The sequence below is a fragment of the Dendrobates tinctorius genome, unplaced genomic scaffold (assembly GCF_039654945.1).
Source record: "Dendrobates tinctorius isolate UK_male_01 unplaced genomic scaffold, ASM3965494v1 ptg000189l, whole genome shotgun sequence".
NCBI classification, from domain to species: Eukaryota; Metazoa; Chordata; class Amphibia; order Anura; family Dendrobatidae; genus Dendrobates; species Dendrobates tinctorius.
Window position 1 is genome coordinate 122,522 of NW_027361856.1, and position 19,549 is coordinate 142,070.

General features: G+C 44.2%; 1 protein-coding gene across 1 annotated transcript in view; it reads right to left on the reverse strand.

Annotated features, from left to right (window-relative positions):
* LOC141055617 (polycomb group RING finger protein 3) overlaps positions 1–19,549 on the reverse strand; it is a 152,675-nt gene that overhangs the window by 76,431 nt on the left and 56,695 nt on the right. The gene's annotated exons all lie outside the window — the stretch shown is intronic.

Here is a 19,549-nt window from a genome sequence, read left to right on the forward strand (position 1 = left end):
AACCAAGCATATGTCCACTAATGCATGATATATATACACACACACACACAGAAATATAATATACATATATTATAGAACATCTGCAGATCTAACTAGATGCATCACTGACAATGAAGGTGGAGAAAAAAGATAAAACACATTAAACACTAAGCACCAAATTCTAAAGAAAAAGTCTCCAGCAGTTCACAGCTCTAACCACTAGATGGTAGTAAAAGACAACAAAGTTTTGCATATCTACTTTTGACAGCTAAACTTTAACCCTTTCGTGACAGAGAATATTTTCACCTTTGTGACCGGGACCATTTTTTTTTTCAATTCTGACCAGTGTCATTTTATGAGGTAGTAACTTTGGAATGATTCAACGGATCCCAGTAATTCTGAGACGGCTTTCTTGTGACATATTGTACGTCATCAGAGTGGTAAAACTAGTTCGATATAACTTGGGTTTATTTCTGAAAATATCGGAAATTTGGTGAGAAACTTTTACATTTATATGCCACACAAAATAATTACCGTAATAAATAACATTTCCCACTTGTCTACTTTACATCAGCACAATTTTTTAAACATTTTTTTTTTGTTACGAAATTATAAGGGTTAAAAGTGAACCAGTGATTTCTCATTTTTCCATAAAATTAACAAAACCATTTATTTATTTTGGGACCTTTTCATATTTGAAGTGGCTTGGAGGGGTCTATATGACAGAAAACACCCAAAGGTGACACCATTCTATAAACTGCACCCCTCAAGGTGCTCAAAACCACATTCAAGAAGTTCCTTACAAGTTACCCCTTAGGGTGATTCACAGGAATTAATGGAATGTGGAAGGAAAAAATTAATATTTAACTCTTTAGCCCCATAACTTTCATTTGCACAAAGTTAACATGATAAAATGCACCCCAAAAGTTGTGCAGTTTCTCCTGAGCATGCCAATACCTCATATGTGGTGGAAAACTACTGTTTGGGTGCACGGCAGACGGGTTGGGGTGATTTTCAGGCCTCCCAGACCTGACAAAGGTGCCTGGGGGATTAAGACACTACAGGGGGGTCATCAAGAGACATAGATACAGTCAGGCTATAGACACACAAGGCAACAAGAAAAACACTATGAAAATCAGTGAAATAGAAATATACCCAAAATGATATCCACATAGCATATCATGCCATTACAAACTCTAACACGTTTTGAGAGCCCCTGATGTGCCTAAACAGTGGAAACCCCCCACAAGTGACCCTATTTTGGAACTATACCTATCAAGGAATTTATCTAGATGTGTGTTGAGCACTTTGAACCCTCAGGGGTTTCACAGAATTTTATAATGTTGAGCCGCGAAAATTAAAAAACACATTATTCCCACAAAAATGTTATTTTAGTCCCAATTTTTTTTTATTTTCACAAAGGTAGCAAAAAAAAAAATGAACCCGATAATTTGCTGTCCAAATTCTCCTGAGTACGCCAATACCATATACGTGGAGGAAAACTACAGTTTGGGTACACGCCAGAACACCAGAACGGAAGAAACGTCATTTGACTTTTGGAATACAAAATTGTCTGGAATCGATTGCCGACGACATGTCGCCTATGGAGGGCCCTTGAGATGCCTAAACAGTGGAAGCGACCAACAAATGACGCCATTTTGGAAACTACACCCCTAAAGGAATTTATCTAGATGTGTGGAGAGCACTTTGAACCTTCAGGGACTTCACAAAATTTTATAATGTGAAGCCATAAAAATAAATTAAAAAAACCAAACACTTTTTATCCAACAAAAATGCTGTTTTAGTCCCAATTTGTTTATTTTTCACAAGGGTAACAGGAGAAAATGGATGCCAACATTTGTTGTGCAGTTTTTCCCGAGTACGCCGATACTCCATAATTGTTGGAAAACAACTGCACGGCAGGGCTGGAAAGGGAATGAGTGCTATTTTGGCTGGAATAGGCTGCAGACTATCATGTCACATTTGATAGGATAAAATGGCCCATACAATTTGTTGCGCAATTTCCTCCGAATATGCAGATATCCCATGTGGTGGAAAACAACCGTTTGGACGAACGGCAGTGCTCGTAAGGGAAGGAGCGCCAACTGAATTCTAGAGCGCAATCTTGGCTGGAATAGGTTGCGGATGACATGACAGATTTGACATGCCAAAACAGCAGAAACCCCCACAAGTGATCCCATTTTGTAACCTGCACCTCTCAAGAAACTCATGTAGGGAACTAGTGAGCATTTTTAACCCTTAGGAGATTCACAAACTTGTATAAAATTGGGCTGAGTAAATTAAATATTACTATTTTTTTTCCACTAAAATGTTGCTTAGACCCCAAGTTTGCAATTTTCCAAAGAGGTGATAGGAGAAAACGAACAGTACAATTGGTTACATAATTTCTCCGAGTGCGGCAATACCCTATAAGTGGTCGAAAACTACTTTTGAGGCACAGTGCAAAGCTCAGAAGGGATGATGCACCATATTATAGTGCAGATTTGGCTGCAATGGTTTGAGGGTGCCATGTCACATTGGAAGAGCCCGAGGTTCCAGAACAGCAGAACCCCCCTCATAAGTGACCACATTTTACAAACTACACCTTTCAATGAATTCATCTAGGTGTACAGTGATCATATTTGACACTACACATGTGACACATAACCACATAAAATTTGTTTTAGCCCCAGATCTTAAATTTTTACATGGAGAAATGGGTAAAAGTGGTGTCAAAATGTGTCCCTCAATTTCTGCTGAATATGGAAATGCCCCACATGTGGCTGTACAGTACTGCTTAGCCACCCGACGAGACTCGAGAGAGACATAGCACTACTTAACTGTTGGAGACTAAAATTATTGTAGAATAGTTTGCGGATTCAATTTAAAGAGCCCCTAAGTCCCAGAAGAGCAGAATCTCCCCCTCAAGTGACACTATTTTGGAAAGTACACCTCTCTGGGAATTTGTCTACTGATGTAGTGACAATTTTGACTCCATAAGTGTTTTCTAGCCCCTTTACCCCCAAGGGTGGATTACACTTTAATGACCATTAATGACATTAAACACTAAGCACCAAATTCTAAAGAAAGAAAAAGTCTCCAGCAGTTCACAGCTCTAACCATTAGATGGTAGTAAAAGACAACAAAGTTTTGCATATCTACTTTTGACAGCAGTAAACTTTAACCCTTTCGTGACAGAGCCTATTTTCACCTTTGTGACTGGGCCCATTTTTTTTTCCCAATTCTGACCAGTGTCATTTTATGAGGCCATAACTCTGGAACGCTTCCATGGATCCCGGTGATTCTGACAATGTTTTCTCGTGACATACTGTACTTTGTGTTAGTGGTAAAATTTCATTGATATAACTTTTTAGGGACCACATCGCATTTGAAGTCACTTTGATGGGTCTATATCAGGGGTCCCCAACCACCGGGCCGTTGCAGTGCCCTTGCCGGGCCGCGGACACAAGGGGAGCCGGCGGCGGTGCAGCAGCTTCATCCAGCGCTGAGCGGTCAAGTGTACCGCTCATTTAAGGTCATGAATATGGACGCCACTCATCTCCCATAGGCGTGGCGTCCATATTCATAGACCTTAATGAGCGGTAGCATGTGACCGCTCCGCACAGGAGTTGAAGCGCTGCGAGATGCAGGGAGGGAGGTTCAGCGACAGGAAGGAAGTTCTGCGATGTGAGGGTAAGTATGATGGCGGAGGATGAGGGAGCCAAGCGGAGCCATATATACAAGGGAGGGAGAGTGGGAGCGGAGCCATATATACAAAGGAGGGAGAGTGGGAGCGGAGCCATATATACAAGGGAGGGAGAGTGGGAGCGGAGCCATATATACAAGGGAGGGAGAGTGGGAGCGGAGCCATAAATACAAGGGAGGGAGAGTGGGAGCGGAGCCATATACACAAGGGAGGGAGAGTGGAAGCAGAGCCATATATACACAAGGGAGGGAGAGTGGGAGCGAAGCCATATATACACAAGGGAGGGAGAGTGGGAACAGAGCCATATATACAAGGGAGGGAGAGTGGGAGCGGAGCCATATATACAAGGGAGGGAGAGTGGGAGCGGAGCCATAAATACAAGGGAGGGAGAGTGGGAGCGGAGCCATAAATACAAGGGAGGGAGAGTGGGAGCGGAGCCATAAATACAAGGGAGGGAGAGTGGGAGCGGAGCCATAAATACAAGGGAGGGAGAGTGGGAGCGGAGCCATATATACAAGGGAGGGAGAGTGGAAGCAGAGCCATATATACAAGGAAGGGAGAGTGGGAGCGGAGCCATATATACAAGGGAGGGAGAGTGGGAGCGGAGCCATATATACAAGGGAGGGATAGTGGGAGCGGAGCCATATATACAAGGGAGGGAGAGTGGGAGCGGAGCCATAAATACAAGGGAGGGAGAGTGGAAGCGGAGCCATATATACAAGGGAGGGAGAGTGGAAGCAGAGCCATACATACAAGGGAGGGAGAGTGGGAGCGGAGCCATATATACAAGGGAGGGAGAGTGGGAGCAGAGCCATATATACAGGGGAGGGAGAGTGGGAGCAGAACCATATATACAAGGGAGGGAGAGTGGGAGCGGAGCCATATATACAAGGGAGGGAGAGTGGGAGCAGAGCCATATATACAAGGAGTGGGAGTGGAGCCATATATACAAGGGAGGGACAGTGGGAGCAGAGCCATATATACAAGGAAGGGAGAGTGGGAGCGGAACCATATATACAAGGGAGGGAGAGAGGGAGCAGAGCCATATATACAAGGGAGGGAGAGTGGGAGCAGAGCCATATATACAACGGAAGGAGGGTGGGAGCGAAGCCATGCATACAGGATGGGACAGGGGAGCCATGCATACAGGATGGGAGGGTGGGAGCAGAGCCATGTATACAGGATAGGAGAGTGGGAGAAGAGCCATGTATACAAGGATGGAGGATGGGAGCAGAGCCATGTAAACAAGGATGGGACAGGGAAGCCATGCATACAACAGGGGGAGCCACACAGAGCTGGACAGGACGGGGGGAACCACACATAAATTTTCTGATGATTAGAAAATAATCAGCATGTACAGAACTCCAGTACAATTTTTCTTAAGTGCTCAGAGCTCCATTTCCTTGTAGGTTCCAATCATCATTAGCAGTGACGGTCATCAGTAGAAGTAGCCCAGTGCTCCAACTGAAACAGAGAAACAAGCAAGCCAGGTGCTCCCACTCATTCAAAACCTATGGTGTTATGATTGAGTCACCGTAGGAGGCAAAAATAGAAATGCTAGCTAAGTCCAGAAAACCAGAGAAGTTGGCAGCTATCGGATTGCAGACCCCTGAACCTATCAACACAACTAGCAGTAGCCGCGGGGGGCTCCTACGATGCCCTAGGCCCCTCGATCACAGCCGGAGGACTACATAGCCTAAAGACAGAAAGGGAAATCTAAACTGCCCCAGAGCAGACCCCAAAGCAAAAGGCAGCCCCCCACATATAATGACGGTGAAGCAAGAAGAAAGAACAAAACACAGACAGAAAGATAGACTGAGCAAAGATGGGGCCCACGCTAGCTTAGATAGGAAAGGACAGGAAGGCTGCTGTCTGCAATCCGTGAAAAACCCTATGAAAATAAGAGCCAACCAACTGACAGTAAAAAAGGCCCTGAAGACGCTAGGCTTCAAAAAAGCTATGTCAGTACTCAGGAATATTCTGAAGACAGAGCAACAGGCAAAAGGAGATTCAGCTCACCCCAGCAGGGAATGGCAGAATCCAGAAAAGAAAGGAAAACAAAACACTAATGCAAAAAGGCAAAGCAGAAATCTTAGCTTTAGATGAGCAGGAATCAGACTGGTTTCCTAGAAGTCCACAGAGAAATCACCCGCAAGCCAGAAGGGCGTCGGCAGCCTTATATCCAGTCATTAACTCCACTCAGCCAGTCATCATCATCAGCCCCAGGTGTTTGACAATCAGGCTCACTACCTTTCTTCACCAGAAGAGGGAGTTCCTCGGGCCTCAGTAGTGAAGGGGAAAATGAACTCACAACAGTACCTCCCCCTTGAGGAGGGGTCACCGAACCCTCAACCACGCCACCAGGGCGATCAGGGTGAGCCCGATGAAAGGCAAGCACCAATCTTTTGGCATGAATATCAGAGGCAGAGACCCAGGAATTATCCTCCTGACCATAACCCTTCCACTTAACCAAATACTGGAGTCTCCGTCTAGCCAGAAGGGAATCCAGTACTTTCTCTACCTCATATTCCATGTTACCTTCAACCAATACAGGGTCTGGAGGTGCAATCCCCGGAACAACAGGTTCAACAAACCTCTTCAACAAAGATTTATGGAACACATTATGGATTTTAAATGTGACAGGAAGAGCCAAACGAAAAGAGACCGGATTAATAATCTCCAAAATCCTGTAAGGTCCAATAAATCTAGGCTTAAACTTAGGAGAAGCCACCTTCATAGCAATATTTTTTGATGATAACCACACCATATAACCAACCTTAAATTGGGGACCAATGGTCCTATGCCGGTTGGAAAACCGCTGGGCCTTTTCCTGGGAGAGAGATAACTTATCCACCACTTGGTCCCAGATCTGGTGCATTCTCTCCACCACAGTGTCAACCCCTGGGCAGGCAGAGGGCTCCACCTGCCCTGAATAAAATCGAGGATGAAACCCAAAGTTACAAAAAAAAGGAGACATCAAAGTGGCAGAACTAGCTCTATTATTTAAAGCAAATTCGGCCAAGGGCAAAAATGAAACCCAATCATCCTGATCAGCAGAAAAAAACATCTCAAATATGACTCCAAGGTCTGGTTTGTTCTCTCTGTCTGCCCATTGGTCTGAGGGTGAAAAGCAGAGGAGAAGGACAACTGAATTCCCAGCTTGGAACAGAAAGTTCTCCAAAATTTAGACACAAACTGGACTCCTCTGTCAGATACAATGTTCTCAGGAATCCCGTGCAAGCGAACCACCTGTTGTAAAAACAGGGGCACCAATTCAGAGGAAGACGGCAACTTAGGGAGTGGTACAAGATGAACCATCTTAGAGAACCTATCACAAATCACCCAAATAACAGTCATCCTTTGAGAGACAGGCATATCAGAGATGAAATCCATTGAAATATGGGTCCATGGCCTCTTGGGGACAGGCAAAGGCATCAACAACCCACTAGAGCGAGAACGCGATTTAGGCCGGGAGCACGTCCCACAGGACTGCACAAAATTCCTGACATCACGAGACAAGGAGGGGCACCAAAAAGACAGACTCACCAGATCTCTAGTACCAAAAATACCTGGATGACCAGCCAAAGCAGAGCAATGAACTTCAGACATCACTCTCTTCTTCCACTGGTCAGGAACATACAACTTTCCACTGGGACAACGCTCAGGTTTGTCCTCCTGGAACTCTTCCAGAGCACGTCTCAAATCGGGCGAGATGGCAGAAAGAACTACCCCTTCGCCTAAGATGGTAGCAGGCTTGGTCACCACAGGAGAATCAGCAAAGAAGCTCCTAGAGAGGGCGTCAGCCTTGACATTCTTAGTTCCAGGAAGAAAAGAAACCACAAAATCAAAACGTGTAAAAAAAACAAGGCCCACCTAGCCTGTCTAGCAGGGCTGTGGAGTCGGTAAGCCAAACCTGCGACTCCGACTCCTCAATTTCCCTTACACCGACTCCAACTCCGACTCCACGACTCCGACTCCCACACATATTGCTTATATTTAAGTGAAAAATTTATTGTAGTACAATGTGAACCTCAGACATTTAATCATTTCTATGATACAATAATCAAGACATTTAGATAGAACAGAATATATATTGGTGTACTACCCGGTTTTCATTCTTTTTGGTACAGATACGATATGGATAGACAGATATGGATAAATGGATAGATAGAGCAGATTTCTAATCTGCTTTTGCTATTGAAAACATTATCTATGAGCTCAAAAACCTTTCAGGTGATGCAGTTTTTTAAAAAGATGATCAGCTTTTGCAGCTGAAAAACGTATCCTCAAAAAACACAGGAAAAACGCTGTGTGTGAATGTAGCCTTAGATCAGGAATAGAACAGCCATTTATAGGACATTTCATAACTTTCCCAAACTCCTATGAAAAAATATTCAGCACATCCTGCATTGAATTACTGTACCCAATTTATTATATATTTTAGGAGTCGGTCCATTTTACACCGACTCCAACTCCGACTAGTGTTGAGCATTCCGATACCGCAAGTATCGGGTATCGGCCGATACTTGCTGTATCGGAATTCCGATACCGACTTCCGATATTTTTTCAATATCGGAAGTCGGCATCGGAATCGGAAGTTCAAAGTTGATTGACAGCCTGACGTCATCATGATGCGCGGTGTGTGCGCATCATGATGCGCCGTCATTTCGGGCCTTCCGGGGGTCTCTGCCGGCCTGCCGGGGGGCTGTGCCGGCCTGCCGGGGGGCTGTGCCGGCCTGCCGGTGGTCTGTGCACCCTGTGGGGGTCTGTACCGGCCTGCCGGGGGGCTGTGCCGGCCTGCCGGTGGTCTGTGCACCCTGTGGGGGTCTGTACCGGCCTGCCGGGGGGCTGTGCCGGCCTGCCGGGGGGCTGTGCTGATGTCCGGGGGGCTGTGCAAGCATCGTCCGATGGGACTACAAGTCCCATCTGGCGATGCCTGCTACCATGACAGTGATTGACACATTAGCCAATGATGGGACAGTAGTAGTCCCATCATCCGGCTAATGTGTTAAATGTTAAAAAAAAAAAAAAAAAAATACTACATACATACTACATGCATGCTACATACATACTACATATATACTACATGCATGCTACATACATACTACATATATACTACATACATACTACATGCATGCTACATACATACTACATGCTACATACATACTACATGCATGCTACATACATACTACATGCTACATACATACTACATGCTACATACATACTACATATATACTACATGCATGCTACATACATACTGCATGCTACATGCATGCTACATACATACTACATGCTACATACATACCACATATATACTACATACATACTACATACAATACATTCATACAATACATACATAGACATACAGTACATATAACAGAGTAACATACTTACCAATACTTGTCACATTGTTCCCCGAAGCCATGGTCTTTTACGGAATAAATATTAACATAACAAACCACAAAAATACTCACCCACGATCCGAAGCAGTCCACGAGTGTGTCCCACGACGATCTTGGGTAGAGAACTGCAGCATCAGCTGTTGCTGCCGTTCTCTACGGGCTGCAGGAATCCAATGACGGAAGGTAGGTATCCTTCCGCACTGTATTCCTCCGCCACTTAAAAAAAAAAAAGTCCCTAGTCTCACTTTATGCCATTGCTGTGTGGGAAATTCCCACGCAGCAATGGCATAAAGTGAGACTAGGGACTTTTTTTTTTTTTTAAGTGGCGGAGGAATACAGTGCGGAAGGATACCTACCTTCCGTCATTGGATTCCTGCAGCCCGTAGAGAACGGCAGCAACAGCTGATGCTGCAGTTCTCTACCCAAGATCGTCGTGGGACACACTCGTGGACTGCTTCGGATCGTGGGTGAGTATTTTTGTGGTTTGTTATGTTAATATTTATTCCGTAAAAGACAATGGCTTTGGGGAACAATGTGACAAGTATTGGTAAGTATGTTACTCTATGTTATATGTACTGTATGTCTATGTATGTATTGTATGAATGTATTGTATGTATGTAGTATATATGTGGTATGTATGTAGCATGTAGTATGTATGTAGTATGTATGTAGCATGCATGTAGCATGCAGTATGTATGTAGCATGCAGTATATATGTAGTATGTATGTGGTATGTATGTAGCATGTAGTATGTATGTAGCATGCATGTAGTATGTATGTAGTATGTATGTAGCATGCATGTAGTATATATGTAGTATGTATGTAGCATGTAGTATGTACGTAGCATGCATGTAGTATATATGTAGCATGTAGTATGTATGTAGCATGCATGTAGTATATATGTAGCATGTAGTATGTATGTAGCATGCATGTAGTATGTATGTAGTATGTATGTAGTATATATGTAGTATGTATGTAGCATGTATGTAGCATGCATGTAGTATATATGTAGTATGTATGTAGTATGTAGTATGTATGTAGCATGCATGTAGTATGTATGTAGTATGTATGTAGCATATATGTAGTATGTATGTAGCATGTAGTATATATGTAGTATGCATGTTGCATGCATGTAGTATATATGTAGTAGGCATGTTGCATGCATGTAGTATGTATGTAGTATGTATGTTGCATGTAGTATATATGTAGTATGAATGTAGCATGTATGTAGTATGAATGTAGCATGTATGTAGTATGCATGTTGTATGTATGTAGCATGTAATTTTTTTTATTTTTTTTACATTCAACACATTAGCCGGATGATGGGACTACTACTGTCCCATCATTGGCTAATGTGTCAATCACTGTCATGGTAGCAGGCATCGCCCGATGGGACTTGTAGTCCCATCGGACGATGCCTGCACAGACCCCCGAAGCCTGCACAGCCCCCCGGCAGGCATGCACAGCCCCCCGGAGCCTGCACAGCCCCCCAGCAGGCCGGCACAGCCCCCCGGCAGGCCGGCACAGCCCCCCTGGCAGGCCGGCACAGCCCCCCGGCAGGCCGGCACAGACCACCGGAGCCTGCAAAGACCCCTTGGCAGGCCGGCACAGCCCCCCGAAAGGCCCGTACAGACCCCAGAGAGGCTGTACAAGGGAAAAACAGGATTTTTCTTATTCCGATACCGGAAGTCCCATAGACTTGAATGGGACTTCCGGTATCGGAATCGGCGATACCGATACTTTTTTTTTTTTTTAAGATCGGCCGATCCATTCCGATACGATACTTTGAAGTATCGGACGGTATCGCTCAACTCAGACTCCACCAAAATGAGCTCCGACTCCGACTCCACGACTCCGACTCCACAGCCCTGCTGTCTAGGGTTCAAGCGCTTAGCCGACTCTAGGTAAATCAAATTCTTGTGGTCAGTGAGGACCACGACTTGATGCTTAGCTCCCTCCAACCAATGTCTCCACTCCTCAAATGCCCATTTCATGGCTAACAGTTCCCGATTCCCCACATCATAGTTACGTTCAGATGGAGAGAACTTTCGGGAAAAGAAAGCACAGGGATTCATTTTAGATGTTACAGGATCCTTTTGGGACAAAACAGCTCCTGCACCAATCTCAGAAGCATCCACCTCTACCTGGAACGGAAGTGAGACATCAGGTTGCCGCAAAACCGTGGCGGAGGTGAATCTTCGCTTCAGCTCCTGAAAGGAAGAAACAGCCTCCGGAGACCAATTTAACACATCAGCACCCTTCTTAGTCAAATCAGTCAATGGCTTGGCAATACTAGAAAATTTTGCTATAAATTTCCGATAAAAATTAGCAAAACCCAAAAACTTCTGGAGGGCCTTCAAAGAAGTGGGCTGAACCCAATCGTAAATGGCCTGTACCTTGGCCGGGTCCATTTCAATAGTTGACGGGGACAAAATAAATCCCAAAAAAGAAATCCTCTGTACTCCAAAAACGCATTTAGATCCTTTGACATACAGGGAATGCTCCCTCAAGATCCGGAACACAGTCCGAATATGTTACACATGAGAATCCCAATCCTTGGAGAAGATCAAAATATCATCCAGATAGATAATCAAAAATTTATCGACAAAATCTCGGAAAATATCGTTCATGAAGCACTGGAAGACAGAAGGAGCATTAGTGAGCCCAAAAGGCATCACCAGGTACTCAAAATGTCCCTCCGGAGTATTAAACGCCGTCTTCCATTCATCCCCATGCTTAATGCGAATAAGATTATACGCCCCCCTGAGGTCAAGCCTGGTAAACCAGCAAGCACCTTTAACTCTGGAGAATAGATCAGAAATCAGGGGTAACGGATACTGATATTTAACAGTAATTTTGTTGAGATCACGATAATCAATACAAGGTCTTAATGATCCATCCTTTTTGGCTACAAAAAAAAAAAACGGCACCTAAGGGTGACGAGGATGGTCTAATATGACCCTTCTCCAACGCCTCCTTAATATAGGATCGCATAGCCTCGTGCTCGGGTACAGATAAATTGAAGAGCCGACCCTTGGGAAATTTACACCCCGGGTTCAGTTCAATAGCACAGTCATAACTCCTATGAGGAGGCAGAGACGCAGACTCATTCTCACTAAATACATCATAAAAGTCCGCCAAATAATCAGGAACATCATGCGACTGAGGAGAGGTGGAAAACACCGGAGCCTCACTAAAGGCACACCGACAACCCCAACTCACCACAAACACAGATTTCCAATCCAAAACTGGATTATGAATTTGTAACCAGGGAAACCCCAGAACAATAGTATCATGCAGATTATGTAACACCAAAAACCTGCAATTTTCTTGATGGTCTGGGGCGACCCGCATTACCACCTGGGTCCAAAACTGAGGTTTATTTTTAGCCAAAGGAGTAGCATCAATCCCCCTCAAAGGGATAGGCGTCTGCAGAGGTGTCATCGGAAATCCACAACGTTTAGCAAAATCCAAGTCCATTAGGTTTAGAGCTGCTCCCGAATCCACAAAAGTCTTGGCGGAAAATGTGGACAGGGAGCAGATCAGAGTAATAGCCAAAAGAAACTTAGGTTGAACACCACCAACAGAAAACGTGTGTGCAAAGCGTTTCTCTCGTTTAGGACAGACAGAAATAACATGCGAAGCATCTCCACAGAAAAAACACAACTTATTACGCCTTCTGAACTCCTGACGCTGCTCTCTTGAAAAAACTATCACATTGCATAGGTTCAGACATCTGTTCAACAGGTGGCAACACCTCTCGTGCAGTCCTGCGTTCGCGTAAACGCCAATAAACCTGAATGGCTAAAGACATAGAATCGTCAAGACCAGAGGGAACAGGAAATCCCACCATAGTATCCTTTATGGCTTCTGACAACCCCTTCCGAAAGAGAGCAGCCATGGCATTATCATTCCAGGTAGTAAGTACTGCCCACTTTCGGAATTTTTGACAGTACAATTCTGCAGAATCACGACCTTGGTTCAATGCCAGCAGGGTCTTTTCAGCCTGATCAATGGCATTAGGTTCGTCATACAACAACCCCAAGGCCTGAAAAAATGCGTTCACATTAGTCAGAATAGGATCATCTGGTTTCAAAGAAAACGCCCAATCCTGGGGATCGCCACGCAGCAAAGAGATGACAATTTTAACCTGCTGCGCGGAGCTCCCTGACGAGTTAGGCTTCAAGGCAAAAAATAATTTACAATTATTTTTGAAATTCAAAAATTTAGACCGATCCCCAAAAAATACATCATAGTAACATAGTAACATAGTTATTAAGGTTGAAGGGAGACTTTAAGTCCATCTAGTTCAACCCATATCCTATCCTAACTTGCCCTAACATGTTGATCCAGAGGAAGGCAAAAAAAAAAACCATGTGGCAACAAGTAAGCTTCACATTGGGGAAAAAAATTCCTTCCTGACTCCACATACGGCAATCAGACTTGCTCCCTGGATCAACGCAATATTAAGGAAACTAGTGTATATACCCTGTAATATTATACTTTTCAAGAAAGGCATCCAGTCCCTTCTTAAATTTTAGTAGGGAATCACTCATTACAACATCATATGGCAGAGAGTTCCATAGTCTCACTGCTCTTACAGTAAAGAATCCGCGTCTGTGAGTATGCTTAAACCTTCGTTCCTCCAGACGTAGAGGATGCCCCCTTGTGCCCATCACAGGTCTAAGAGTAAAAAGATCATTAGAAAGCTCTTGGTATTGTCCCCGCATATATTTATACATTGTAATAAGATCACCCCTAAGCCTTCGATTCTCCAAACTAAATAACCCCAAATGTAATAACCTGTCTTGGTATTGCAGACCCCCTAGTTCCCTAATAACCTTGGTCGCTCTTCTCTGCACCCGCTCCAGTTCAGCTATGTCTTTCTTATACACCGGAGACCAGAACTGTACACAGTATTCTAAGTGTGGTCGCACTAGTGACTTATATAGAGGTAAAATTATGTTCTCCTCATGAGCATCTATGCCTCTTTTAATGCATCCCATTATTTTATTTGCCTTTGCAGCAGCTGCCTGACACTGGCCGCTAAATGTGAGTTTGTCGTCCACCCATACACCCAGGTCTTTTTCAGTGACTGTTTTGCCCAGTGTTTTACAATTAAGCACATAATTATACATCTTGTTCGTTCTACCCAAGTGCATGACCTTACATTTATCCCCATTAAAGCTCATTTGCCATTTATCAGCCCAAGCTTCTAGTTTACATAAATCCTCCTGTAATATAAAATTGTCCTCCTCTGTATTGATTACCCTGCAGAGTTTAGTGTCATCTGCAAATATTGAAATTCTACTCTCTATGCCCCCTACAAGGTCATTAATAAATATGTTAAAAAAAAGCGGGCCCAAAACTGACCCCTGTGGTACCCCACTGCTAACCGTGACCCAGTCTGAGTGTGCTCCATTAATAACCACCCTTTGTTTCCTATCCCTGAGCCAGCTCTTAACCCACCTACACATATTTTCCCCTATCCCCATTGTTCTCATTTTATGTATCAACCTTTTGTGTGGCACCGTATCAAAAGCTTTTGAAAAGTCCATGTACACCACATCCACTGCATTCCCTTGGTCCAGTCCGGAACTTACCTCTTCATAAAAGCTTATCAGATTAGTCTGACAGGAACGGTCCCTTGTAAACCCATGTTGATATTGGGTCATGAGGTTATTCTTCTCCAGATACTCCAGTATAGTATCTCTTAGAAAACCCTCCAGGATTTTACCCACAGTTGAGGTTAAACTTACTGGCCTATAATTTCCAAGTTCAGTTTTTGTCCCCTTTTTGAATATTGGCACCACATTTGCTATACGCCAGTCCTGTGGTACAGACCCTGTTATTATGGAATCTTTAAAGATTAAAAATAATGGTCTATCTATGACTGTGCTTAATTCCTGCAGTACTCGGGGGTGTATCCCATCCGGGCCCGGGGATTTGTCAATTTTAGTGATTTTTAGACGCCGCCGTACTTCCTGCTGGGTTAAGCAGGTGACATTTAACAGAGAATTTTTTATCCCTGATCATGTTATCCGTCATGGGATTTTCTTGTGTAAACACTGTTGAAAAAAAGTCATTTAGCATATTGGCTTTTTCCTCATCCTCATCCACCATTTCACCCAGACTATTTTTAAGGGGGCCAACACTATCATTTTTTAGTTTCTTACTATTTATGTAGTTAAAGAATATTTTGGGATTATTTTTACTTTCTCTGGCAATGAGTCTCTCTGTCTCAATCTTTGCTGTCTTGATTTGCTTTTTACAGAATTTATTTAATCTTCTGTATTTAGTTAATGCCTCATCACTACCTATTTGCTTTAATTCGCTAAATGCTTTATTTTGTCCCTTATTGCGCCCCTTACAGCTCTATTTAGCCATAGTGGTTTCCTCCTATTTCTCGCATGTTTATTCCCATACGGTATATATTGTGTACAGGTCCTATTCAGGATGCTAATAAACGTCTCCCATTTTCTTTGTGTATTTTTATGTCTCAGGATATCGTCCCAGTTAATTCCACCAAGATCATCTCTCATCCGTTGGAAATTTGCTTTCCTGAAGTTTAGTGTCCTTGTAACCCCTCTACTACACATCTTATTAAAGGATACATGAAAACTTATTAATTTGTGATCACTGTTACCCAAGTGACCCCCAACCCTTACATTTGATATGCGGTCTGGCCTGTTGGTTAATATTAGGTCTAGCAGTGCCCCCCCTCTTGTTGGGTCCTGAACCAGTTGTGAAAGGTAATTGTCTCTCATAGTAGTCAAAAACCTATTACCTTTGCTGGAACTGCAGGTTTCTGTTCCCCAATGTATTTCAGGGTAGTTGAAGTCCCCCATAATAATGACTTCTCCTTGAGTCGCAGCTTCATCTATTTGCTTTATGAGGATATTCTCTGTTGCTTCCATTATTTTTGGAGACTTATAACAAACCCCTATCAGTAATTTATTATTTTTCCCCCCTCCCCTTATCTCTACCCACAGGGACTCTACATTTTCATTAGATTCATATATATTATCATGAAGGATGGGTTTTAAGGATGATTTTACATATAAACACACGCCTCCCCCTCGCTTATTTGTTCGGTCATTTCTGAACAGACTATAGCCCTGTAAATTAACCGCCCAGTCGTGGCTCTCGTCCAGCCATGTCTCAGATATCCCCACCATGTCATAATTATGTTCCAACAACATTAACTCCAATTCCTCCATTTTGTTGGCGAGGCTTCTGGCATTAGTATACATGCACTTTATGTATCTCTCTGTACCTCTATTCTTTCTTAAATTATTAACTGTTCTAACCCCACCCCCCATGCCACCCCCACCCCCAATGTCATTATTTGTGCCCAGGTCTCTAGCTGCACTGTCTTCCCCTCCAATAAAAGGAATACCCTCCCCCCCGTCCCTAGTTTAAACACTCCTCCAACCTTCTAGCCATTTTCTCCCCAGCACAGCTGCACCCTCCCCATTGAGGTGCAGCCCGTCCCTAGCGTAGAACCTGTAGCCAACTGAGAAGTCGGCCCAGTTCTGCAGGAAACCAAACCCCTCCTTCCTACACCAATTCCTGAGCCACTTATTAACCTCCCTAATCTCCCATTGCCTCTCTGGCGTGGCACGTGGTACAGGAAGTATTTCCGAAAATACCACCTTGGAGGTCCTTGCTTTAAGCTTACAGCCTAATTCCCTGAAATCATCTTTAAGGACCTTCCACCTACCTCTAACTTTGTCATTTGTGCCAATGTGCACCATGACCGCTGGATCCTCACCAGCCCCTCCCAGTAATCTGTCAACCCGATCAGCGATGTGTCGGACTCGAGCGCCAGGTAGGCAGCACACCGTTCGACGATCCCTGTCTTTGTGACAGATTGCCCTATCTGTTCCCCTAATAATTGAGTCTCCCACTACCAGAACCTGTCTGGCCTGCCCTGCTCACCTATTTCCCCCCTTACTGGAGCAGACACTCCTCCGGCTTTCAGAGGACATGCCTTGCTGCAGCAGTGCTACTCCTGCACTAACACTCCCCTCATCTGCCAACTTAGCAAACTTATTGGGGTGTGCCAGATCAGGACTAGCCTCCCTGGTGCTCTTCCCTCTACCCCGCCTTCTAACTGTCACCCAGCTAGCTGCTTCATTGTCCTGCAGCTCCAACCTAGCATCCCCCCCCTCATCTATCCCATTGAGCGTCTGCTCAGTGAGCAGAAGACTCCATTCCATATTGTCTATGGATCTCAGTGTTGCCAGCTGCACATTTAGATCCAGTATCTGGGCTTCCAAATGCACAACGTGCTCACATCTTGCACAGCAGTATGCACCCTCGACCGGCTGTTCAAGGATTTCATACATGCGGCAAGACGTGCACTGGATGGCATTGGCAATAGTGGAGCACATCCTAATGGGGATTGCACCAGACAATAAGATAAGCAAAAATATTTAAAAAAAAAAAAAAAAAAAGAGTATTAATATAATATAACAGCAATTCAGTAAGACCTCCCTTGGAAACTCCCTGAATCCAAAGTCACAGAATCTCAAGTCACACACTTACCACAGTTCGCACTTACGCTCAGGTCACACTCAGCTCGTTCACACTCGCTCAGGCAGAAGATTTAAAAGAGTTTTTTTTTTTTTTTCCCCTTTCACTAGCACACCACCTTGCTGCTCAATCAGGTGTAGGAATCTTTGGTTCAGCAGCATGTGAATGAGCAAGGTAGGCGGAAATTCCCCGCACTTCCGCAGCGAGCTGCTCCACACGATCAGACAATTGCTTTATCTCCATTGAGAGAAAAAAAAATTCCCCCTACGGCCTCAGAGATATAGAGGAAAAAATATACACTTTTTTTTTTTTTTTTTTACAATTCTTTCCTGCTATTGAGTACCCTAGAATCTGCGGTATGGCGGGTGATTCTGTTATGATTGAGTCACCGTAGGAGGCAAAAATAGAAATGCTAGCTAAGTCCAGAAAACCAGAGAAGTTGGCAGCCATCGGATTGCAGACCCCTGAACCTATCAACACAACTAGCAGTAGCCGTGGGGGGCTCCTACGATGCCCTAGGCCCCTCGATCACAGCCGGAGGACTACATAGACTAAAGACAGAAAGGGAAATCTAAACTGCCCCAGAGCAGACCACAAAGCAAAAGGCAGCCCCCCACATATAATGACGGTGAAGCAAGAAAGAACAAAACACAGACAGAAAGATAGACTGAGCAAAGATGGGGCCCACGCTAGCTTAGATAGGAAAGGACAGGAAGGCTGCTGTCTGCAATCCGTGAAAAACCCTATGAAAATAAGAGCCAACCAACTGACAGTAAAAAAGGCCCTGAAGACGCTAGGCTTCAAAAAAGCTATGTCAGTACTCAGGAATATTCTGAAGACAGAGCAACAGGCAAAAGGAGATTCAGCTCACCCCAGCAGGGAATGGCAGAATCCAGAAAAGAAAGGAAAACAAAACACTAATGCAAAAAGGCAAAGCAGAAATCTTAGCTTTAGATGAGCAGGAATCAGACTGGTTTCCTAGAAGTCCACAGAGAAATCACCCGGAAGCCAGAAGGGCGTCGGCAGCCTTATATCCAGTCATTAACTCCTCTCAGCCAGTCATCATCATCAGCCCCAGGTGTTTGACAATCAGGCTCACTACCTTTCTTCACCAGAAGAGGGAGTTCCTCGGGCCTCAGTAGTGAAGGGGAAAATGAACTCACAACACTATGGTGAGTTGAGTCACATTATAAATGTTATAATTAAATGATAAGTATTCACTGCTAAACTACAACCGCGTCCATAGCCCCGCCCCCTTATGACCAAATCCCCGCCCCTATCACACCTCCATCCCAGCCCTGCCGGGCCATGGAAGAATGGTCTTGCTTGAAGCCGGTCCCAGGAGCAAAAAAGGTTGGGGACCACTGGTCTATATGATAGAAAATACCCAAAAGTGACACTACTCTAAAAACTGCACCCCTCAAGGTGCTCAAAATCACATTCAAGAAGTTTATTAACCCTTCAGGTGCTTCACAGGAATTTTTTGAATGTTTAAACAAAAAATTACTTCAGGTCCAATTTTACCAAGGGTAACAGGAGAAATTGGACTGCAAAAGTTATTGTGCAATTTGATATGTGGGGGGACCCACTGTTTCGGCGCACGGCAGAGCTCAGAAGGGAAGGAGCGCCGTTTGACTTTTTCAATGCAAAATTGGCTGGAATTCAGATCGGACGTCATGTCACGTTTGGAGAGCCCCTGATGTGCCTACACAGTGGAAACCCCCAACAAGTGACCCCATTTTGGAAACTAGACCCCCCAAGGAACTTATCTAGATATGTGGTGAGAACTTTGAACCCACAAGGGCTTCACAGAAGTTTATAACGTACAGCCATACAATTAAAAAATCATATTTTCCACAAAAATGATCTTTTCACCCTCAATTTTTATTTTTCCAAGGGTAACAGGACCCCAAAAGTTATTGTGC